Source organism: Bos indicus, chromosome 15 (assembly GCF_029378745.1).
Source record: "Bos indicus isolate NIAB-ARS_2022 breed Sahiwal x Tharparkar chromosome 15, NIAB-ARS_B.indTharparkar_mat_pri_1.0, whole genome shotgun sequence".
In the NCBI taxonomy this organism is placed as follows: Eukaryota; Metazoa; Chordata; class Mammalia; order Artiodactyla; family Bovidae; genus Bos; species Bos indicus.
Genome location: NC_091774.1, coordinates 2,025,902 through 2,052,310, shown reverse-complemented (window position 1 = coordinate 2,052,310; position 26,409 = coordinate 2,025,902). Strand labels below are relative to the sequence as shown.

At 38.9% G+C, this 26,409-nt stretch overlaps 1 protein-coding gene across 4 annotated transcripts in view; it reads right to left on the bottom strand.

Annotated features, from left to right (window-relative positions):
- The window catches only part of KBTBD3 (kelch repeat and BTB domain containing 3), a 75,852-nt gene that overhangs the window by 18,775 nt on the left and 30,668 nt on the right, over positions 1–26,409 (bottom strand). The window lies entirely within an intron of this gene.

The window sequence follows — 26,409 nt, the reverse complement described above, 5'->3', positions numbered from 1 at the left end:
AAAACAAGACCGGGAGCTGACTGTGACTTAGATCATGAACTCCTTATTGCCAAATTCAGACTTAAATTGAAAAAAGCAGGGAAAACCACTAGACCATTCAGGTATGACCTAAATCAAATCCCTTACGACTATAAAGTGGAGGTGAGAAATAGATTTAAGGGACTATATCTGATAGATAAGAGTGCCTGATGAACTATGGACAGAGGTTCGAGACACTGTACAGGAGACAGGGATCAAGACCATCTCCGTGGAAAAGAAACGCAAACAAGCAAAATGGCTGTCTGGGGAGGCCTTACAAATAGCTGTGAAAAGAAGAGAAGTGAAAAGCAAAGGAGAAAAGGAAAGATATAAGCATCAGAGTTCCAAAGAACAGCAAGGAAAGATAAGAAAGCCTTCCTCAGTGATCAATGCAAAGAAATAGAGGAAAACAACAGAATGGGAACAACTAGAGATCTCCTCAAGAAAATTAGAGATACCACAGGAACACTTCATGCCAAAGATGGGCTCAATAAAGGACAGAAATGGTACAGACCTAACAGAAGCAGAAGATATTAAGAAGAGGTGGCAAGAATACACAGAAGAACTGTACAAAAAGGATCTTCATGACCCAGATAATCACGATGGTGTGATCACTCACCTAGAGCCAGACTTCCTGGAATGTGAAGTCAAGTGGGCCTTATAAAGCATCACTACGAACAAAGCTAGTGGAGGTGATGGAATTCCAGTTGAGCTATTTCAAATCCTGAAAGATGATGCTGTGAAAGTGCTGCACTCAATATGCCAGCACATTTGGAAAACTCAGCAGTGGCCACAGGACTGGAAAAGGTCAGTTTTCATTCCAATCCCAAAGAAAAGCAATGCCAAAAAATGCTCAAATTACAGCACAATTGCACTCATCTCACACGCTAGTAAAGTAATGCTCAAAATTCTCCAAGCCAGGCTTCGGCAATACATGAACCGTGAACTTCCAGATGTTTAAGCTCGTTTTAGAAAAGGCAGAGGAACCAAAGATCAAATTGATAACATCCGCTGGATCATTGAAAAAGCAAGAGAGTTCCAGAAAAACATCTATTTCTGCTTTATTGACTATGCCAAAGCCTTTGACTGTGTGGATCACAATAAACTGTGGGAAATTTGAAAGAGATGGGAATACCAGAGCACCTGACCTGATTCTTGAGAAACCTATATGCAGGTCAGGAAGCAACAGTTAGAACTGGACATGGAACAACAGATTGGTTCCAAACAGGAAAAGGAGTATGTCAAGACTGTATATTGTCACCCTGCTTATTTAATTTCTATGCAGAGTACATCATGAGAAACGCTGGGCTGGAAGAAGAACAAACTGGAATCAAGATTGCCGGGAGAAATATCAATAACCTCAGATATGCAGATGACACCACCCTTATGGCAGAAGGTGAAGAGGAACTAAAAAGCGTCTTGATGAAAGTGGAGAGTGAAAAAGTTGGCTTAAAACTCAACATTCGAAGGGGGAGGAGCTAAGATGGCAGAGGAATAGGACGGGGAGAACACTTTCTCCCCCACAAATTCATCAAAAGAACATTTAAACCCCGAGTAAATTCCACAAAACAACTTCTGAAAGCCGGCAGAGGACATCAGGCACCCAGAAAAGGAACCCAAGTCTTCAAAAGGAGGTAGGGAAAAATATAAAAGACAAAAAAAGGGACAAAAGAGGGAGGGACGGAGTTCCGACCCGGGAAGGGAGTCTTAAAAAGAGAGAAGTTTCCAAACACCAGGAAACCTTCTCATTGCGGAATCTGTGCCGAGCCTTGGAAGCACAGAGGGCAACATAACAGGGAGGAAATATAAATAATTAAAATCCGCACATTGCGAGCCCTACGGTAACTCCCCCAGCGGAGAAGCAGCGCAGACGCCTGCATACGCCATTAGCAAGCGGGGGTTGGGCAGGGAGGCGCGGCGCGGGCTGCATCGCAAGAATCTGGCCTGAATACCCCGAGCACTATCTGAGTGAAATAATTTGGGCTAGCAAACCAGACTGTGGGATATCTACCACGCGAAAAGCCAGCCCTAACCTATGACACCGCCAGGCCCGCACACGGAATAAAGGACTGAACAGAGACAGCCCGCGGCAGACCATCCCCCTTCGGTGATAGGCAGCCAGAGCCGGAAGGAGACAATCGCAGCCCCAGAGAGACATTATCTATAAAACTGTAAGCAGGCTTCTTTGCTAACTAAAACTTCTTGGGGGTCTGGGCGGTCAACATCTGCCTGAGAAGGTGTGCCGGTGCACAACCAGATAACCGAGCGGCAGAGAGGCGATAAGTCTCAGCAATCGCGTGCGCAAAACACCTCATCACCTGAGCTGCTCGGATCTGGGAAGGGCACAAAACGCAGGCCCAACTGAGAGTCTGCGCCTCTGAGGACTGCCCGAGTGCCTGAACCTGAGCGGCTTGGACCCGGGAAGTACAGGCAGCCCAGGGTGGGCCACGGATGGTTCGCGGCGGAGCAACCTAGAGCCTGAGCAGCGTGGGCAGAGGCTACACGCACTGTGAACTGGAGGCAGACCCAGTGTGGCTGAGGCACTGCAAGCACACGCCAGTGTTATTTGTTTGCAGCATCCCTCCCTACCTCCCCTCAGTGCGACTGAACAAGTGAGCCTATTAAGAAAAAAAAAAAATTAAGTCCTCTATTATTCCTTTAATTTCCACTTTTATAACCGATTACTTTGCAAAAAAAAAAAAAGACCCTATTTTTTTAAGCAAACTTCATATATATATTTTTTTAATAATTTTTTTGACTTTTTTTTTCTTTTCCCTTCTTTTCTTTAACATTGTATTTTTGAAATTCCAAACTCTACTCTAGATTTTTAATTTTAGCTTTTTAGTATTTATCAATTTTGTACCTATAGTTTTTTTTTTTTGTTTTTATATAATTTCTGTGACCCTTTTTAATTTTATCTTTTTCGCTGTTTCTTTCTCTTCTTCTTTTAAATAGCATTGTATATCTGAAATTCCAAACTCTATTCTAGATTTTTAATTTGTGCTTTTTGGTATTTGTTATCAATTTTGTACCTGTATTTTTTTTTTAATAATTTATGCGACCTTGTTTGTTCTTGTTTGTTTGTTTGTTTGTTTCTCTCTTTCTTTTTCTCGTTCTTTTTTTAACATTGTATTTTTGAAATTCCAAACTCTACTCTAGATTTTTAACTTTTGCTTTTTGGTATTAGTTATCAATTTTGTACCTATACTTTCTGTATAATTTTTGCAACCTTGTTTGTTTTTGTTTCTTCGTTTTTTCTTTCTTTTCCTTCTTCTTTTAACATCGTATTTTTGAAATTCCAAACTCTACTCTAGATTTAAAATTTTTGCTTTTACGTATTTGTTACGAATTTTGTACCTTTAAGAACCCAATCTTCAGTACCCATTTTTAACTAGGGAGCGAGATTACTGGCTTGACTGCTCTCTCTCCCTTTGGACTCTCCTTTTTCTCCACTAGGTCGCCTGTGTCTCCTCCCTAACCCCTCTCTACTCTACCCAACTCTGTGAATTTCTGTGTGTTCCAGACGGTGGAGAACACTTAGGGAACTGATTACTGGCTGGATCTGTCTCCCTCCTTTTCATTCCCCTCATTTATCCTCCTGGCCACCTCTGCCACCTTCTTCCTCCTTCTCTTCTCTGTATAACTCTGTGAACAACTCTGAGCGGTCCAGTTGTGGAGTGCACATAAGGAAGAGATTACTGAATAGCCCACTCTCTCCTCTATTGACTCCCACCTCATCTCATTCGGGTCACCTCTAACTCCCTCCTCACTCTTCTCTTCTCCATATAACGCTGTAAACCTCTCTGGGCGAAACAAGTTTCAGGGCAAGACATACCAAGCAAATTCTCCAGCAGCGAGGAACACAGCCCTGAGCTCCAAGATACAGGCAGCCCAAAGTCACCCCAAAACCATAGACACCCCATAACTCATTACTGGACATTTCATTGCACTCGAGAGAGAAGAAATACAGCTCCACTCACCAGAACACCGACACAAGCTTCCCTAACCAAGAAACCTTGACAAGCCACCTGTACAAACCCACACAGAACAAGGAAACGCCACAATAAAGAGAACTCCACAAACTACCAGAATACAGAAAGGACACCCCAAGCTCAGCAATTTAAACAAGATGAAGAGACAGAGGAATACCCAGCAGACAAAGGAACAGGATAAAAGCCCACCAAACCAAACAAAAGAGGAAGAGATAGGGAATCTACCTGATAAAGAATTCCGAATAATGATAGTGAAATTGATCCAAAATCTTGAAATCAAAATGGAATCACAGATAAATAGCTTGGAGACAAAGATTGAGAAGATGAAGAAAGGTTTAACAAGGACCTAGAAGAAATAAAAGACAGTCAATATAAAATGAATAATGCAATAAATGAAATTAAAAACACTCTGGAGGCAACAAATAGAATAACAGAGGCAGAAGACAGGATTAGTGAATTAGAAGATAGAATGGTAGAAATAAATGAAACAGAGAGGATAAAAGAAAAACGAATTAAAAGAAATGAGGACACTCTCAGAGACCTCCAGGACAATATTAAACGCTACAACATTCGGATCATAGGGGTCCCAGAAGAAGAAGACAAAAAGAAAGACCATGAGAAAATACTTGAGGAGATAATAGTTGAAAACTTCCCTAAAACGGGGAAGGAAATAATCACCCAAGTCCAAGAAACCCAGAGAGTCCCAAACAGGATAAACCCAAGGTGAAACACCCCAAGACACATATTAATCAAATTAACAAAGATCAAACACAAAGAACAAATATTAAAAGCAGCAAGGGAAAAACAACAAATAACCCACAAGGGAATTCCCATTAGGATAACAGCTGATCTTTCAATAGAAACTCTTCAAGCCAGGAGGGAATGGCAAGACATACTTAAAGTGATGAAAGAAAATACCCTACAGCCCAGATTATTGTACCCAGCAAGGATCTCATTCAAATATGAAAGAGAAATCAAAAGCTTCTCAGACAAGCAAAAGCTGAGAGAATTCAGCACCACCAAACCAGCTCTCCAACAAATACTAAAGGATATTCTCTAGACAGGAAACACAAAAACAGTGTATAAACTCGAACCCAAAACAATAAAGTAAATGGCAACGGGATCATACTTATTAGTAATTAACTTAAATGTAAATGGGTTGAATGCCCCAACCAAAAGACAAAGACTGGCTGAATGGATACAAAAACAAGACCACTACATATGTTGTCTACAACAGACCCACCTCAAAACAGGGGACACATACAGACTGAAAGTGAAGGGCTGGAAAAAGATTTTCCATGCAAATAGGGACCAAAAGAAAGCAGGAGTAGCAATACTTATATCAGATAAAACAGACTTTAAAACAAAGGCTGTGAAAAGAGACAAAGATGGTCACTACCTAATGATCAAAGGATCAATCCAAGAAGAAGATATAACAATTATAAATATATATGCACCCAACATGGGAGCGCCGCAATATGTAAGACAAATGCTAACAAGTATGAAAGGAGAAATTAACAATAACACAATAATAGTGGGAGACTTTAATACCCCACTCACACCTATGGATAGATCAACTAAACAGAAAATTAACAAGGAAATACAAACGTTAAACGATACAATAGACCAGTTAGACCTAATTGATATCTATAAGTACATTTCATCCCAAAACAATGAATTTCACCTTTTTCTCAAGTGCACATGGAACCTTCTCCAGGATAGATCACATCCTGGGCCATAAATCTAGCCTTGGTAAATTCAAAAAAAAATAGAAATCATTCCAAGCATCTTTTCTGACCACAATACAGTAAGATTAGATCTCAATTACAGGAGAAAAACTATTAAAAATTCCAACATATGGAGGCTGAACAACACGCTGCTGAATAACCAACAAATCACAGAAGAAATCAAAAAAGAAATCAAAATTTGCATAGAAACTAATGAAAATGAAAACACAACAACTCAAAACCTGTGGGACACTTTAAAAGCAGTCCTAAGGGGAAAGTTCATAGCAATACAGGCATACCTAAAGAAACAAGAAAAAAGTCAAATAAATAACCTAACCCTACACCTAAAGCAACTAGAAAAGGAAGAAATGAAGAACCCCAGGGTTAGTAGAAGGAAAGAAATCTTAAAAATTAGGGCAGAAATAAATGCAAAAGAAACAAAAGAGACCATAGCAAAAATCAACAAAGCCAAAAGCTGGTTGTTTGAAAGGATAAATAAAATTGACAAACCATTAGCCAGACTCATCAAGAAACAAAGGGAGAAAAATCAAATCAACAAAATTAGAAACGAAAATGGAGAGATCACAACAGACAACACAGAAATACAAAGGATCATAAGAGACTACTATCAACAATTATATGCCAATAAAATGGACAACGTGGAAGAAATGGACGAATTTTTAGAAAACTACAACTTTCCAAACCTGGACCAGGAAGAAATAGAAAATCTTAACAGGCCAATCACAAGCACGGAAATTGAAACTGGAATCAAAAATCTTCCAGCAAACAAAAGCCCAGGTCCAGACGGCTTCACAGCTGAATTCTACCAAAAATTTAGAGAACAGCTAACACCTATCCTGCTCAAACTCTTCCAGAAAATTGCAGAGGAAGGTAAACTTCCAAACTCATTCTCTGAGGCTACCATCACCCTAATACCAAAACCTGACAAAGATCCCACAAAAAAAGAAAACTACAGGCCAATATCACTGATGAACATAGATGCAAAAATCCTTAACAAAATTCTAGAAATCAGAATCCAACAACACATTAAAAAGATCATACACCATGACCAAGTGGGCTTTATCCCAGGGATGCAAGGATTCTTCAATATCTGAAAATCAATCAATGTAATACACCACATTAACACATTGAAAAATAAAAACCATATGATTATCTCAATAGATGCAGAGAAAGCCTTTGACAAAATTCAACATCCATTTATGATAAGAACTCTCCAGAAAGCAGGAATAGAAGGAACATACCTCAACATAATAAAAGCTATATATGACAAACCCACAGCAAACATTATCCTCAATGGTGAAAAATTGAAAGCATTTCCTCTAAAGTCAGGAACAAGACAAGGGTGCCCACTTTCACCATTACTATTCAACATAGTTTTGGAAGTTTTGGCCACAGCAATCAGAGCAGAAAAAGAAATAAAAGGAATCCAAATTGGAAAAGAAGAAGTAAAACTCTCACTGTTTGCAGATGACATGATCCTTTACATAGAAAACCCTAAAGACTCCACCAGAAAATTACTACAACTAATCAATGATTATAGTAAAGTTGCAGGATATAAAATCAACACACAGAAATCCCTTGCATTCCTATACACTAATAATGAGAAAACAGAAAGAGAAATTAAGGAAACAATTCCATTCACCATTGCAACGGAAAGAATACAATACTTAGGAATATATCTACCTAAAGAAACTAAAGACCTATATATAGAAAACTATAAAACACTGGTGAAAGCCATCAAAGAGGACACTAATAGATGGACAAATATACCATGTTCATGGATTGGAAGAATCAATATAGTGAAAATGAGTATACTACCCAAAGCAATTTATAGATTCAATGCAATCCCTATCAAGCTACCAACGGTATTCTTCACAGAGCTAGAACAAATAATTTCACAATTTGTATGGAAATACAAAAAACCGCGAATAGCCAAAGCTATCTTGAGAAAGAAGAATGGAACTGGAGGAATCAACCTACCTGACTTCAGGCCCTACTACAAAGCCACAGTTATCAAGACAGTATGGTACTGGCACAAAGACAGAAATACTGATCAAAAGGAACAAAACAGAAAGCCCAGAGATAAATCCACACACATATGGACACCTTATCTTTGACAAAGGAGGGAAGAATATACAATGGATTAAAGACAATCTCTTTAACAAGTGGTGCTGGGAAAACTGGTCAACGACCTGTAAAAGAATGAAACTAGAATACTTTCTAACACCATACACAAAAATAAACTCAAAATGGATTAAAGATCTCAACATAAGACCAGAAACTATAAAACTCCTAGAGGAGAACATAGGCAAAACACTCTCTGACATACATCACAGCAGGATCCTCTATGACCCACCTCCCAGAATATTGGAAATAAAAGCAAAAATAAACAAATGGGACCTAATTAACCTTAAAAGCTTCTGCACATCAAAGGAAACTATTAGCAAGGTGAAAAGGCAGCCTTCAGAATGGAAGAAAATAATAGCAAATGAAGCAACAGACAAACAACTAATCTCAGAAATATACAAGCAACTCCTACAGCTCAACTCCAGAAAAATAAATGACCCAATCAAAAAATGGGCCAAAGAACTAAATAGACATTTCTCCAAAGAAGACATACAGATGGCTAACAAACACATGAAAAGATGCTCAACATCACTCATTATCAGAGAAATGCAAATCAAAACCACTATGAGGTACCTTTTCACGCCAGTCAGAATGGCTGCAATCCAAAAGTCTACAAGCAATAAATGCAGGAGAGGGTGTGGAGAAAAGGGAACTCTCTTACACTGTTGGTGGGAATGCAAACTCATACAGCCACTATGGAGAACAGTGTGGAGATTCCTTAAAAAACTGGAAACAGAACTGCCTTATGATCCAGCAATCCCACTGCTTGGCATACACACTGAGGAAACCAGAAGGGAAAGAGACACGTGTACCCCACTGTTCATCGCAGCACTGTTTATAATAGCCAGGACATGGAAGCAACCTAGATGCCCATCAGCAGATGAATGGATAAGAAAGCTATAGTACATATACACAATGGAGTATTACTCAGCCATTAAAAAGAATACATTTGAATCAGTTCTAATGAGGTGGATGAAACTGGAGCCTATTATACAGCGTGAAGTAAGCCAGAAAGAAAAACACCAATACAGTATACTAACATATACATATGGAATTTAGAAAGATGGTAACAATAACCCTGTGTACGAGACAGCAAAAGAGACATCGATGTATAGATCAGTCTTATGGACTCTGTGGGAGAGGGAGAGGGTGGGGAGATTTGGGAGAATAGCATTGAAACATGTATAATATCATGTATGAAATGAGTCGCCAGTCCAGGTTCGATGCACGGTACTGGATGCTTGGGGCTGGTGCACTGGGACGACCCAGAGGGAGGGTAGGGGAGGGAGGAGGGAGGAGGGTTCAGAATGGGGAACGCGGGTGTACCTGTGGCGGATTCATTTCGATATTTGGCAAAACTAATACAATATTGTAAAGTTTAAAAAAAAAAAAAACTCAACATTCAAAAAACTAAGATCATGGCATCTGGTCCCATCACTTCATGGCAAATAGATGGGGAAACAGTGGAAACAGTGTCAGACTTTATTTTTCGGGGCTTCAAAATCTGCAGATGGTGTTTGCAGCCATGAAATTAAGACACTTACTCCTTGGAAGGAAAGTTATGACCAACCTAGGTAGCATATTAAAAAGCAGAGACATTGCTTTGCCAACAAAGGTCCGTCTAGTCAAGGCTATGGTTTTTCCAGTGGTCATGTATGGATGTGAGAGTTGAACTGTGAAGAAAGCTGAGCACCAAAGAATTGTTGCTTTTGAACTGTGGTGTTGGAGAAGACTCTTGAGAGTCCCTTGGACTGTAAGGGAAATCCAACCACTCCATTCTAAACGACATCAGTCCTGGGTGTTCTTTGGAAGGACTGATGCTAAAGCTGAAACTCCAATACTTTGGCCACCTCACACAAAGAGTTGACTCACTGGAAAAGACTCTGATGCTGGGAGGGATTGGGGGCAGGAGGAGAAGGGGACGACAGAGGATGAGGTGGCTGGATAGCATCACTGAGTCAATGGATGTGAGTTTGAATGAACTCCAGGAGTTGGTGATGGATAAGGAGGCCTGGCGTGCTGCAGTTCATGGAGTCACAAAGAGTCAGACATGACTGAGCAATTGAACTGAACTGAACTGAGAGCTTAAGAGAAAGTTGAGCATAAGAGCTATCACTGAAGAATAATTTTATATGGAGTATCAATGAAAGAGGAGAGAGACAGCTGGTGGAGACATGAACCAGCCTTCTCTTTCTGACTCCATGATGATGGAAAGGAATACTCATAAGGATGAGCCAGGGAGTATTTATACACACAAAAGGGGAGCATAACAGAGCAAATCACCAGCATGATTGGCACTAGGCAGACAGACAGACATGGGTTAATGTCGTGCAAAGGATCAAAGTATTTTCTCAACAACACAATGAGGTCAAGGTGTTATCCTTGGCTTGTTTCTCAAGTTCAGCCATGGGCTGAAGCATCCATACTCTATAACAGCAATGTAGGGTTTCTCCCCCCATGACTCTATTATTTTTCTAATTCTCATCTAGATGAATAGCTTCTATACTCTCCAAGTCAGACAACTGCAAATCATATTTCACCAATGATACACATTCATTTTAAAACCACTTCTTTCCTTCCCTATTTGTCATTCTTTTAGTGAGGGTCTCATTACTCTCACTTGGGGTTGGACTGGGATTGAATTGCCCCCAACAGCCTCCACACTAATATTCCTTATTCTATAAACTTTTATTTGAATCTTCTGGTTTTCAAACCTGCACAGACATTGGGAATATAAAATAAATGAGGTACAGGATTTCTGCTCTTACAGTTTATAGGCTAGTGTGGTGAGAAATAAGTAAACTGTGAAAGTTAGTCACTCAGTTGTGTCCAACTTTTTGCAACCCCGTGAACTGTATACTGTAGCCTGCCAGGCTCCTCTGTCTATGGGATCAGGCAAGAATATTGGAGTGGGTAGCCATTCTCCTCCAGGGGATCTTCCCGACACAGGTCTTAAACCCTGGTCTCCTGCATTGCAGGCAGATTCTTTACCATCTGAGCCACCAGTGAAGCCCCAAGTAAACTGTACAAGGGTCACAAAAGCAATATGAGCAAGTACTATGAAGAACAACATTCAGACTTGCTTCAAGAGTGGAGAGGATAGAGTAGAGAGGGGAGGACTGAGGAAACCATTCTGATGAGTATGGTACTTGAGCTGTTAAGAAAAATGGTTATCAAAGAAGGTGAGACCAACATTTCCAAGAGAAAAAAATTAAGTTGTAAGTGCAAAGGCATGGATAAAAGAGTTATTATGGCCCTATGGAGAAAAACAAAGTTGAGGACAGGGGACAGGATAAAAGAAAGCTTAAGTGGTAAACAGGACATTTACCTCATGAAAGGGGGTGTGGGTTTCACTCTATATGTAATACAGAACATATAGTAAATTTAAGAAGGATTGGCATTATACCACTGGATTTACATTTAGAAATTCTGCTAAGAATACAGCAGTAAGTAACAAAGATGAGGCTCTTACTCTCACGGAGTTTACTATCTAATGAGACAGATATGCATGTGCAGTGGCACTGGTAATGAGTATCAATTTTTTTAAATCCACTTTAATGAAAAACAACTTTAATTTTGTTAAGTCACTGAGATGCACCTACTATAACAAATAGGATCATTTTTTAAAATTTTATTTATTTCTGGCTGTACCAGGTCTTCACTACTGCACACAGGCTATCTTTCGCTGCAGTGACTAGGGGCTCAGTAGTTGCAGTACACAGGTTCTAGAGTACAGGCTCAGCAGCTGTTGAACACAGGCTTAGCTGCTCCTTGGTATGCAGAATTTTACAGGACTAGGGATTGAACCTATATCCCCTGCATTGGCAGGCAGCTTCTCAACTACTGAGCCCCTAGGTAAAACCCAAATAGGACTATCTTAACTGATGAGTATTAATTTTAATCTCAGCAACTCATTAAACATATTTATTAATCTAAATATTTACCTGTTGATTCTTTACTGTTTGGTTTAATGCGTAAAACAATATATCATTTGTAAATATTGAGACTGCATTTTTTGTATTATTTTTTACCAATTTCCTTTTTTTGCACTACAGTAGTAGCTAAGACCTCCTGAACACTGATGAATAAAAGCAATATGGGTTGCAATACTTTTAAAAATATCTCTATATAAGTGTGTATATCTAATTTGTACCTAATTATTTATACTAAGTTATTATATAAATATATAATCTGGAACTTGTATTCGAGTAAGTCTAAATTGCTGAAGCTAATAGTTCATAGATAAGAAGTGAACACAATGATATATACATAGTAATTTTTATTTCTATGACTAATAATACAAGCAAAATGGCTTTATTGGAAATTTTCAAGTATTGAACTAATAATACATTAGTATGACACAAGGGTATTCACTTTTGCAATGTGTCTAAAAGTTAAAACTCTCCATGTTTACTCTATGTACAGTGGTTAAGCAGAGAAGTTGAAATGTCCTATTTGGTCAATTTGGCTTGAATAAATTTCTTTATGTAGACTTTACTTAATCAATAATTGCAAGCACTATCATAGACAAAGGGCACTGGAAAATACACAAAAGGGAAAGAGGGAACTAATCCACAAGATAACTAAGTCCACTGAAATTAATAAAAATCAATCAAAGAAGACAAGTAGAATTTCTAGAGAAGAGTGTTAAGGATAGAACACCAAGGATAATTAACCTTAAGGGATAGACAATCTAAGCTGAAGAATTATTTATGCAGCATTTGCTACATACCAGGTGACAACCTAGATGGAAAGAAAATATGAGAAATATAATCTGTAGAAGACACCGGTGAAAAAGTTCTAGAGCTGAGAAAAAAACATAAAAAGAACAGGGACAGAAATGGAGGAAAATTAATTTGGAGAGATGGTGGAAGCCATAGGAGGAGAATTTCAAAAATGACGTAGCTCCCATATCATCAAAGGCTGAAAAAGTTTAAGTAACGTAAGGACTGAAAAGAAGTCACTGATGATTTGAGGGTGGGATAGGGAGAAGCCAGATTATAGTGGTTTTAAGAGAGGATAATGAACATATTGTATGTAATTTTTTTTTAAGTTCAGTGAGGTTGGAACTAGAGGACCGTGTAGATTCTACAGAGTTTTATTTTGCTAAGATGGGAGAAATTTAAGCATGCAAATACACTGAGAAGAAAGGGGGGAAAAGTGGAGGAAAATTTTTGATAATGACTACAACAATCTAAATTAAGCACTTTTTATTGTTATTCTTCAGTCAAAAGTTCAATCTGATACTTTGCAACCACATGGAATACAGAACTTCAGACTTCCCTGTCCTTCACTATCTCCCGGACTTTGCTCAAATTCATATGCAGTCAGTCGGTGATGACATCTAACCAACTCATCCTCTGCTGCCCTCTTCTGCTCCTGCTGTCAATCTTTCCCAGCATCAGTGTTTTGTCCAATAAGTCAGCTTTCCCATCAGGTGGTCAAAGTATTGAAGCTTCAGCTTCAACATCAGTCCTAATGAATATTCAGGATTGATTTCCTTTAGGATTGACTGGTTTGATCTCCTCGCTGTCCAAGGGACTCTCAGAAGTCTTCTCCAGCACAATTTAAAAGCATCAATTTTTCGGTGATCAGCCTTCTTTATGGTCCAAGTCTCACATCCAGACATAACTACTGAAAAAACCATAGCTTTGACTAGACATCCTTTGCTGGCAAAGTGATCTCTCTGTTTCTTTAACATGCTGACATGGTTTATGACAGCTTTTCTTACAAGGAGCAAGCATCCTTTCATTTCATAGCTGCAGTCTAAAGTCCACAGAGACTTTGGAGCCCAAGAAAATAAAACCTGTCACTGACTCTACTTTTTTCCCTTCTATTTGCCATGAAGTGATGGGACCAGAAGCCATGTTCTTAGGTTTTTTGAATGTTGAGTTCAAGCCAGCTTTTTCACTCTCCCCTTTCACCTTCACCAAAAGGCTCTTTAGTTCCTCTTCACTGTCCACCTTAAGAGTGGTGTCATTTGCATATCTGAAGTTGTTGTTTCTCTAGGGAATCTTGATTCCAGTTTGTAAGTCATCCAGCCCACCATTTCCTATGATGTAGTCTGCAGAGAAGTTAAATAACCAGAGAGAGATACAGATTTGTCCTGTTCCTTTCCCAAATTTAAATCAGTTAGTTGCTCCCTGTCTGGTTCTAACTATTGCTTCTTGATCTGCATACAGGTTTCGCAGGAGACAGGTTAAGGTGGTCTGATATTCCCATATCTGTTAAGAATTTTCAACAGTTTGTTGTGATCTACACAGTCAAAGGCTTTAACATAGTCAAAGAAGTATGTGTTTTTTGTTTTTTTTTTCTGGAATTCCCTTGCCTTCTCCATGATCCAATGAATGCTGGCGATTTGATCTCTGGTTCCTCTGCCTTTTCTAAATGCAGCTTGTACATCTGGAAGTTCTCGGTTCATGTACTGATGAAGTCTACCTTGAAGGATTTTAAGCAGAACCTTATTAGCATGTGAAATAAGTGCATCTGTACAGTAGTCTGAACCTTCTTTGGCTTGCCCTTCTTTGGGATTGCAATGAAAACTGACCTTTTCCAGTCCTAGGGCCACTGCCAAGTTTTTCAAATTTGCTGATATGTTGAGTGCAGCACTTTAACAGCATCAACTTTTAGGATTTGAAATAGCTCAGCTGGAATTCCATCACCTCCACTAGATTTGTTCACAGTGATGCTTCCTAAGGCCCACTTGACTTCACACTCCAGGATGTCTGGCTCTAGGTGAGTGACCACACTATTGTGGTTATCTGGGTCACTAAGAATCTTTTTTGTACAGTTCTGCGTATTCTTGCCACCTCTTCTTAATATCTTCTGTTTCTGTTATGCCCTTACCGTTTTTGTCCCTTATTGTGCCCATCCTTGTATGAAATGCCCCCTTGATATCTCCAATTTCCTTGATGAGATCTTTTTTCCATTTGATTATTTTCCTCAATTTCTTTGCACTGTTTATTTAGGAAGGTCTTCTTAACCCTCCTTGCTATTTTTAAGAATTCTGCATTCAGTTAGGTATATCTTTCCCCTTCTCCTTTGCCTTTCGCTTCTCTTTTTGTATAGCTTCCTCAGACAATCACTTTACCTTCTTACATTTCTTTTTCTCTGGGATGGTTTTAGTCTCTGCCTGCTGTACAGTGCTACGAACTTCTGTCCATAGTTCTTCAGGTACTCTACCTACCATACCTTACCTCTTGAATCTATTTGTCACCTCCACCATATGATTTAGGTCATACCTCACTGGGCTAGTAGCTTTTCCTACTTTCTTCTATTTAAACCTGCATTTTGCAATAAGGAGCTCATGATCTAGCCACAGTTAGCTCCATGTCTTGTTTTTGCTGTATGTATAGAGCTTCTCCACCTTTGGCTGCAAAGAATATAATCAATCTGCCTTAGTTACTGACCGTTTGGTGATGTCCATGTGTAGAGTCATCTCTTGTGTTACTGGAAGAGGGTGTTTGCTATGAGCATGTCTTAACAAAACTGTCAGCCTTTGCCCTGCTTCATTTTGCACTCCAAGGCCAAACTTGCCTGTTACTTCAGGTATCTCTTGACTTCCTACTTTTGCATTCCAATCTCCAGTGACAAGACTGACATCTTTTTTTTGGTGTGAGTTCTAGAAAGTCTTGTAGGTCTTCACAGAACTGGTCAACTTCAGCTTTTCAGCATTAGTGGCTGAGGCACAGATTTGGATTGCTGTAATATTGGTCTGCCTTGGAAACAAACCGAGAACATCCTGTTGTTTTTGAGATTGCACCCAAGTACTGCATTTCAGACTCTCTTGTTCACTTGATCATGTCCAATTTACCTTGACTGATGGCCCTAACATTCCATGTTCCTAAGCAATATACTGTTCATCGGACTTATTGTCACCACCAGAGCGGTCTACAACTGACTGTCATTTCCTCTTGGACCCAGCCACTTCATTCTTTCTGGAGCTATTAGTAATTACCCTGTGCTCTTTCCCAGTAGCCTACTGGACACCTTCTGACCTGGGGGACTCATCTTTCAGTCGTATCTTTTTGCCTTTTCATACTGTTCATGGGTTCTCACATCAAGAATACTGGAGTGGTGTGCCATTCCCTCCTCCACTGGACTACGTTTTATCAGAACTATTCACTATGAACTGTCCACCTTAGGTGACCCTGCATGGCCTGGCTCATATCTTCATTGAGTTACACTAGCCCCTTCACCACAAGGCTGTGATCCATGAAGGGGGATTAAGAATTTACATCCCTATCAATGTAGATCTTTTTGGACCTTTAAAGCAATAAACTAGAGAAAAATACTATCTGGTAAAACTCCCCTTTCTGTTAACATGTAAACATTAATAAATAAATGAATGATTAGAGACTCAAATTTCATAGTTTGTGATATAACAGACCTGACAGTATTAGAATTTATAGTTAGCAATTTATAGAGCTATTTTATTCAATATTCATAATCCTTTAAGATTAACAATTAGTTTTCCAAAATGGGAAATTGAAGCCAAGTTAAACAATAAGATTTAGACACAAAACTAACAGAACTATGCTTGCTTCACTGAAAGTCCATGGTATTTTCAATACTATTTTGACCCTGGATTTTAATATTAAATGAAAACTCACAAAGTATTTTACTGCTCAAAATATCCAAATATAAATGTACTGGTCAAAAGTTACCATGACAATTTAAGGTCATTTTGAATAAGAAAGACATATATGATGATAATAAGAGCTAACATTTAGTCAGTACCATGTGTCAAAGTTATGGTTTTTCCAGTAGTCGTGGATGGATGTGAGAGTTGGACCATAAAGAAGGCTGAGCACTGAAGAATTGATGCTTTTGAACTGTGGTATTGGAGAAAATTCTTGAGAGTCCCTTGGACTGCAAGGAGATCAAACCAGTTAATCCTAAATGATATCAATCCTGAGTATTCACTGGAAGGACTGATGCTGAAGCTGAAGCTTCAGTACTTTGGCCACCTGACGTGAAGAACTGACTCACTGGAAAAGACCCTGATGCTGGGAAAGACTAAAGGCAGGAGGAAAAGGGGATGACAGAGGATGACATGGTTGGATGGCATCACTGACTCAATGGACATGAGTTTGAGCAAGCTGCAGGAGTTGGGGATGGACAAGATGCCTTGTGTACTGCAGTCTACGGTGTTGCCAAGAGTTGGACAGAACTGAGCGACTGAAATGATCTTGGAAAAGCTTCAGTGAACAATTACAAAGTATATATTACATTGTTGTTGTTTAGATCCTAAGTTCTTTCTGACACTTCTGAAACCCCATGGACTGTATCCTGCCAGGCTCCTCTGTCCATGGGATTTCCCAGGCAAGAATACTGGGGTGGGTTGCCATTTCCTTCTCCAGAGGAACATCACAAACCAGGGATTGAACCTGTGTCTCCTGCATGGCAGGCAGATTCTTGACTACTGAGCCACCAGAGAAGCATGCACACATTATATACATTGGTCCCTTGGTAACCAAAGGGGGTTGCTTCCAAGGCACTCCACCTCATCTAATACCAAACTCCACAGATGCATCATATTCCATGTTGCTGGGTAACAAGAATCAGTATTGTGAAAATGTCTATACTACCAAAGGCAATCTACAGATTCAATGTTATCCCTATCATATTACCAATGACATTTATCACAGAACTAGGACAAAAAATTACAATTCATATGGAAACACAAAAGACCCCAAATAGCCAAAGCAGTCTTGAGAAAGAAGAATGGAGCTGCAGGAATCAACCTTTCTGACTTCAGATTATACTAAAAAGGTACAGTCATCAAGACAGTACGGCACTGTCACAAAAACAGAAATATAGACCAATGGAAAAAGAAAGCCCAGAAATAAACCCATGCACCTATAGGTACCTTATTTTTGACAAAGGAGCCAAGAACATAAAATGGGGAAAGACAGCCTCTTCAATAAATGGTGCTGGGAAAACTGGACAGTTACATGTTAAAGAATGAAATCAGAACACTTTCTAACACCATACACAAAGATACACTCAAAATGGAATAAAGACCTAATGGAAGACCAGAAGCTATAAAACTCTTAGAGGGAAACACAGGCAGAACACTCGATGATATAAATCAAAGCAAGATCCTCTATGATCCACCTCCTAGAGTAATAGAAATAAAAACCAAAGTAAACAAGTGTGACCTGATTAAACTTAAAAGTTTTTGTACAGCAAAGGAAACTATAAGCAAGGTGAAAAGACAACCCTCAGAATGGAGAAAATAAGAGCAAATGAAACAACTGACCAAGGATAAATTTGCAAAATATACAAGTAAGCTCATACAACTCAAAACCAGAAAAACAAACAATCCAATTAAAAAGTGGGAAAAAGACCTAAGACTTTTCTCCAAAGAAGACATACAGATGGCTAACAAACACATGAAAAGATGCTCCACATGCTCATTACTAGAGAAATGTAAACCAAAACTACAGTGAGATATCACCTCACACCGGTGAGAATGGCCATCATCAAAAGGTCTGCAAACAATAAATGCTAGACAGGGTGTGGAGAAAAGGGAATACTCTTGCACTGTTGGTGGGAATGCAAACTGATACAACCACTATGGAAGGCCCACTTGACTTCACACTCCAGGATGTCTGGCTCTAGGTGAGACATCACTTAGAAAGCATCACTACGAACAAAGCTAGTGGAGGTAATGGAATTCCAGTTGAGCTATTTCAAATCCTGAAAGATGATGCTGTGAAAGTGCTGCACTCAATATGCCAGCAAATTTGGAAAACTCAGCAGTGGCCACTGGAAAAGGTCAGTTTTCATTCCAATCCCAAAGAAAGGCAATGCCAAAGAACGCTCAAACTACCGCACAATTGTACTCATCTCACATGCTAGTAAAGTAATGCTCAAAATTCTCCAAGCCAGGCTTCAGCAATACATGAACTGTGAACTTCTAAATGTTCAAGCTCGTTTTAGAAAAGGCAGAGGAACCAAAGATCAAATTGCCAACATCCTCTGGATCAGGGAAAAAGCAAGAGAGTTCCAGAAAAACATCTATTTCTGCTTTATTGACTATGCCAAAGCCTTTGACTGTGTGGATCACAATAAACTGTGGAAAATTCTGAAAGAGATGGGAATACCAGACCACCTGACCTGCCTCTTGAGAAACCTGTATGCAGGTCAGGAAGCAACAGTTAGAACTGGACATGGAACAACAGATTGGTTCCAAACAGGAAAAGGAGTACGTCAAGGCTGTATATTGTCACTCTGCTTATTTAACTTATATGCAGAGTACATCATGAGAAACGCTGGACTGGAAGAAGCACAAGCTGGAATCAAGATTGCCGGGAGAAATATCAATAACCTCAGATATGCAGATGACACCACCCTTATGGCAGAAAGTGAAGAGGAACTAAAAAGCCTCTTGATGAAAGTGAAAGTGGAGACTGAAAAACCTGGCTTAAAGCTCAACATTCAGAAAACGAAGATCATGGCATCCGGTCCCATCACTTCATGGCAAATAGATGGGGAAACAGTGGAAACAGTGTCAGACTTTATTTTTTGGGGCTCCAAAATCACTGCAGATGGCGACTGCAGCCATGAAAATAAAAGACGCTTACTCCTTGGAAGGAAAGTTATGACCAACCTAGATAGCATATTCAAAAGCAGAGACATTACTTTGCCAACAAAGGTCCGGCTAGTCAAGGCTATGGTTTTTCCTGTGGTCATGTATGGACGTGAGAGTTGGACTGTGAAGAAAGCTGAGCGCCGAAGAATTGATGATTTTGAACTGTGGTGTTGGAGAAGACTCTTGAGAGTCCCTTGGACTGCAAGGAGATCCAACCAGTCCATTCTGAAGGAGATCAGCCCTGGGTGTTCTTTGGAAGGAATGATGCTAAAGCTGAAACTCCAGTACTTTGGCCACCTCATGTGAAGAGTTGACTCACTGGAAAAGACTCTGATTCTGGGAGGGATTGGGGGCAGGAAGAGAAGGGGACGACAGAGGATGAGATGGCTGGATGGCATCACTGATTCGATGGACGTGAGTCTGAGTGAACTCCAGGAGTTGGTGATGGACAGGGAGGCCTGGCGTGCTGCGATTCATGGGGTCGCAAAGAGTCGGACATGACTGAGCAAATGAACTGAGCTGAACCGATCACCCAACAATCCCACTCCTAGGGATATACCCTGAGGAAACCAAAATTGAAAAAGAAACATGTATCCCATTATTCACTGCAGCACTACTTACAATAGATAAAACATGGAAGCAACCTATATGTCCACTGACAGCTGAATAGATAAGGAAGTTGTGGTACATATACACAATGGAATAAAACGCAGCCATAAAAAGGAACGCATCTGATTCAGTCCTAATGATGAACCTAGAACCTATTATACAGAGTGATGTAAGTCAGAAAGAGAAAGATAAATATCATATTCTAACGCACATATATGGAATCTAGGAAATTGGTACTGAATAATTTATTTACAGGGCAGCAATGGAGAGACAAACATAGATAACAGACTTACAGACATGGAGAAAGGGGAGGAGAGGGTGAGATGTATAGAAAGAGTAAAATGGAAACTTGCATTACCATATGTAAAAAAAGACAGCCAACAGGAATTTGCTGTATGACTCAGGAAACTCAAACCGGGGCTCTGTGTCAACCTAGAGGGGTGGGATGGGGAGGGTGATGGGAGGGAGGTTCTGAGGGGAAGGGATATATGTATACCCTTGTTGCTGATTCTTGTTGAGGTTTGACAGAAAACAAAATTCTTTAAAGCAAGCATTCTTCAATTAAAAAAAAATTTATTTTAAAAATGGCTGGCAAAGTATGGTCAGTCCTCTCAATCTGTGGATGCAGAACCTGTAGATATGGAGGACTGAACGCATGTACAAAATACGTAAGTGATGTAATACTTAAAACAACCACTACAGAGTCTATACAAAGAGATACACCCAGCGTCAAGAAAATGCAAGATGGAATCCTAAAAACGGTTCAAGTAACACAAAGGAAGACAGGAAAAAAAGAAATTAAAAACAGAATAAACAGAAAACAACCAAAAAGCAGACTTAAGTACTAAAATATCAACAACTGTACTAAATGTAAACAGTACATATGCACACACCCCCCCCCCCCACATATATATATCAATTTAAGGCAGAGAACAGCAGAGATTTTGTTTTTAAGTTACCCCAATTTTATCCTTCTTACAAGTAACTCACTTCAAACAGAATGATACAAGTATCCTAGAAGTCAAAGAATAAAGAAGGATATACTATACAAGCATGAATTAAGAGAAAACAGGTGGGGCTATATGAATATCACATAGAGTAGACTTCAGCAAGAAAAAGTATCAGGGACAGAGAGAAATATCACATAAGGTCAATCCACCAAGAAGACAGGGTAAATCGAAGTGAGGATATCAAACAAAAGAGCTGAAATAATGTGAAGCAAAAAAAGGATAGGTCTGAAAAAAACAGACAAAAGTATTTATTATAGTTATAATGCTGGAGACCTGAATATCTTTCTCTCTAAAATTAACAGAACAAGAAAACAGTAAATCAGCAATGATACATAAGAACTTGGTAACCAACAGAATCTAATCAACAGAATAAATGAGTTTTAAGTGCCTATAAAACATATAAGGGTGACCATATTCTGACTCACAAAAAGAAACTTCCAATGATTTAAAAGAATTGAAATCACACACACACTATGTTATGTGGCCACAATGAAACAAGACTAGAAATTAAGAAAATAGTTAACACTAAAATCTACCCAGAGTTCGGCATGTGGGGAGCCAACAGGCATGGTACGCTGACCTCCCAGTATGCTGAGTCTCCCTTCTTTCAGCGGCTTTTACACTCTGAAGATCATCTGTCTTGGCCTCCAGGTCGGCTGGCAGTGAGAAATGTTCCCTTAGCCAACAAATATTTATTGAGTGCCTACGATATACCAGGTAGCGTTTTCAAACTGCCATAGGATTAAAAAAATAAACAAATAAATAAAATCTACCCAACACCTAGAAATTAAGTAACACACTTCCTAACAATACATGAGGCAAAGAAAAAGTCTCAAGGGAAATATTTTTTTAAATACATTTAATTGGAACAAAAATATACCATATCTAAAATGTGTGGGATGTAGCTAAAAACAATGCTGAGAGAAAATTTAAACTCAATAAATGCCTATGTTATGAAATAAAGGCCTCAAACCAATAATCGAAGCTCACACCTTAGAAAACTAGAAAAAGAAGAGCAAAATAAACTCAATGTATGCAAGACAGACGAAATGATAACGGGCAAATATCTATGAAATCGAAAATTTTAAAATGCAGAGAAAAAATCAATGAGACAAAGAGCTTTTTCTTTGAAAAGTTCAATAAAGTAGACCAACCTACAGCAAGACCGACAAAGAAAGAAGAAAAAAAGCACAAATTAATAATATCAGGAATGAAGCAAGGGAATTACTATAGGTCTTGTAAACATCAAAAGGATAAGGGAGTACTATTAATATAAATAACTGTTCACATAACAGTTTGATAGTACAGATGAAATAGACTAATTCCTCAAAAAGCACACATTAGAACTCAAGCAAAATGAAATATAAAATTTGAACAGCCATGTTACTATTAAACAAATTAAGTTTTCCAGAAGTTTAAAGAATGGATACTAAATCTATACAATTTCTTCCACAATATAAAAGAGAGAATACTTCTTAATTAATTTTATAAAGTCAGTTTTACTGTAGCATCCCAAAGAAACTACAAAAAAGAAGCCCGAACTATAAATACCTTCACAAATATGATGTAAAAATTACTTTTAAAATTATTTTTAAAAGTTCAGCAATAAACAAAAGAAATTTTATATTACAACCATGTAGGTTAATCCAGGGATGTAAGAATACTTCAATATTCAAGTATCAATAGATGTAATCCACCTTTGAAGGATTCTATGAAAGAAAATCAACACAGTAAAAGCATTAAAAATCCAGTATCTATTAATGAGAAAAACTCTGCAGCCAGTAAGAAATAGAGAACTTCCTCAAATTGATAAAGAACATCTACAATAAAATTTATCGATAACATTATACACTAAAGGGTAAGAGAGCTGGACAGGAGGTCAAACCAGTCAATCCTAAATGAAATCAACGCTGAACAACCCTGGAACAATGGATGCTGAAGCTCCAATACTTTGGCCACTTGAGGTGAAGAGCAGACTCACTGGAAAGGACTCTGATTCCAGGAAAGATTGAGGGCAGGAAGAGAAGGGAGTGACAGAGGATGAGACAGCTGGGTGGCACCATTGACTCAATGGACATGAGTTTGAGCAAAGTCTGGGAGATAGTGAAGGACAGGGAAGCCTGGCATACTACAGTCCATGAGGTCACAAAGACTCAGACATGACTTAGCAACTGAACAACAACAAGGAACTGTATGTTCTAAGATGAGAAAAAACGACAAGGATAACCACTCTTACCACTGCCTTTCATTATAATATTGGAAGTTCTAGCCAGCACACCAAAGGAAGAAAATACCATACAAACGATACATATTTGAAAGGAAGAAATAAACTATTTATAGACCTTAAACTTGTCTGTGAAAAAGTATTTGATAAAATATATGTATATATATATATATATATGTAAATACAAATACATATTTGTATATGTAAATACACACATATGTATTTATATAGGCTTCCCAGGTGGCACTAGTGGTAAAGAACCTGCCTGCCAATGCAGGAGACATAAGAGACATGGGTTCAATCCCTGAGTTGAGAAGATCCCCTGGAGTAGGAAATGGCAACCCACAGCAGTATTCTTGCCTGGGAAATCCTATGGACAGAGGAGCCTGGTGGGCTATAGTTCATGAGGCTGCAAAGAGGCAAACATGACTGAGCACATGCACATAAACACACACACACACACACAAATAAATTCAACAATGCCACACGATATAATAACACATGAAAACAGTTATTCTATAAAATAGCCATGAATACATGGAAACCAAAACTATTTACAATATCAAAGAAGGGAGAAAGGGAAAGAGAAATTTACAGGAATAAAACTAACAAAATATGTACAAGGATTCATACACTGAAAACTACAACATGCTAATCAAAGAAATCAACGAAACCTAAATACATGTTAAGATATGCCACATTCATGAGTTAGAAAAATCACCATAGTAAGTATGTCAGTTCTCCCCATACTGACTATACTGGTTTAATACAATTCCTATCAAAATCCCAGAAAGGTTTTTCTAAAATATAGATAATAAATTTATTTCAAAACATATATAGGATGATAAGGAAAGCTGAATAGCTAACACAAATTGAAAAATAACGTGAGAAGTATCAGTCTACCTGATTTTAAGACTTATATACCTACAGTAATCCAGACTGGACATGGAACAAGACTGGTTCCAAATAGGAAAAGGAGTACGTCAAGGCTGTATATTGTCACCCTGCTTATTTAACTTATATGCAGAGTACATCATGAGAAACGCTGGACTGGAAGAAGCACAAGCTGGAATCAAGATTGCCGGGAGAAATATCAATAACCTCAGATATGCAGATGACACCACCCTTATGGCAGAAAGTGAAGAGGAACTAAAAAGCCTCTTGATGAAAGTGAAAGTGGAGACTGAAAAACCTGGCTTAAAGCTCAACATTCAGAAAACGAAGATCATGGCATCCGGTCCCATCACTTCATGGGAAATAGATGGGGAAACAGTGGAAACAGTGTCAGACTTTATTTTTTTGGGCTCCAAAATCACTGCAGATGGCGACTGCAGCCATGAAAATAAAAGACGCTTACTCCTTGGAAGGAAAGTTATGACCAACCTAGATAGCATATTCAAAAGCAGAGACATTACTTTGCCAAAAAAGGTCCGGCTAGTCAAGGCTATGGTTTTTCCTGTGGTCATGTATGGATGTGAGAGTTGGACTGTGAAGGCGGCTCAGCACTGAAGAACTGATGCTTTTGAACTGTGGTGTTGGAGAAGACTCTTGAGAGTCCCTTGGACTGCAAGGAGATCCAACCAGTCCATTCTGAAGGAGATCAGCCCTGGGTGTTCTTTGGAAGGAATGATGCTAAAGCTGAAACTCCAGTACTTTGGCCACCTCATGCGAAGAGTTGACTCATTGGAAAAGACTGATTCTGGGAGGAATTGGGGGCAGGAGGAGAAGGGGATGACAGAGAATGAGATGGCTAGATGGCATCACTGACTCGATGGATGTGAGTCTGGGTGAACTCTGGGAGTTGATGATGGACAGAGAGGCCTGGCATGCTGCGATTCATGGGATCGCAAAGAGTCGGACATGACTGAGGGACTGAACTGACTGAACTGAACTGAATCCAGACTGTATGATCCTGCCGCTGCTGCTGCTAAGTCCCTTCAGTCGTGTCTGACTCTGTGCGACCCCATAAACGGCAGCCCACCAGGCTCCCCGTCCCTGGGATTCTCCAGACAAGAACACTGGAGTGGGTTGCCATTTCCTTCTCCAATGCATGAAAGTGAAAAGTGGAAGTGAAGTCACTCAGTCGTGTCTGACTCTTAGCGACTCCATGGACTGCACCCTACCAGGCTCCTCCGTCCATGCGATTTTCCAGGCAAGAGTACTGGAGTGGGCTGCCATTGCCTTCTCCAACCTGTATGATACTGGTGAAGACTAAATACACAGATCAGTGGAACAGAATATATAACTAACAAACAGTCCCACTCAAGTAAAGTCAACTGATTTTTGACCAAAGTTCAAAAGTAATTCAAAGAATAGTACTGAAGCAAATGATATTAAAACAAATGGATATCCACAAGCAAAAAAAAAAGTGAACCTTGATCTAACCATCACCGTTTATACAAAAATTAACTCAAAATGCATCATAAATTTAAAGGAAAAAATTTAAACTATAAAACTTTTAGAAGAAAGAAATTATAGGAGAAAATCTTTGTGACTAGCGGTTAGTCAATATGAGTTCTCAGATACGACAGAAAAAGTATAATCCATAGAATAGAGGAAAAAATTGATAGGTTGAATTTTACCAAATCTAAAATCTTTTCCTTTGTAAAAGACCATGTAAACAAGCTATGGTCTGTAAGAAAATACTTGCAAATGAAATCTGATAAAAGATTCACATAAAGAACTCTCGAAATTCAATGGGTTGAAAAAAACCCAAACAATCCAACTATAAAATAGCCAAAGGGCATGAAAAAATATTTGGCCAATGAAAACATACAGATGGAAAATAAGCACATTAAGTGGTGTTCATATCATTAGTCATTAAAGGCGTAATTCATTCTATTAAACTTCACAGATATTGCAGTTTTGATAATTTGTGGCAACCTTGTGCTGTCAGATGATGGTTAGCATTTTTTAGAACTGATACTTTAAATTAAGGTATGTACAGTGTTTTTAAACATAGTGGTATTAATACTTAAACATAACTTTTATAAGCATTGGGAAAAACAACAACTACATATAACTTGCTTTATTGCAATATTTGCTTTATTGCAGAGGTCTGGAAACAACCTGTCTATACCTC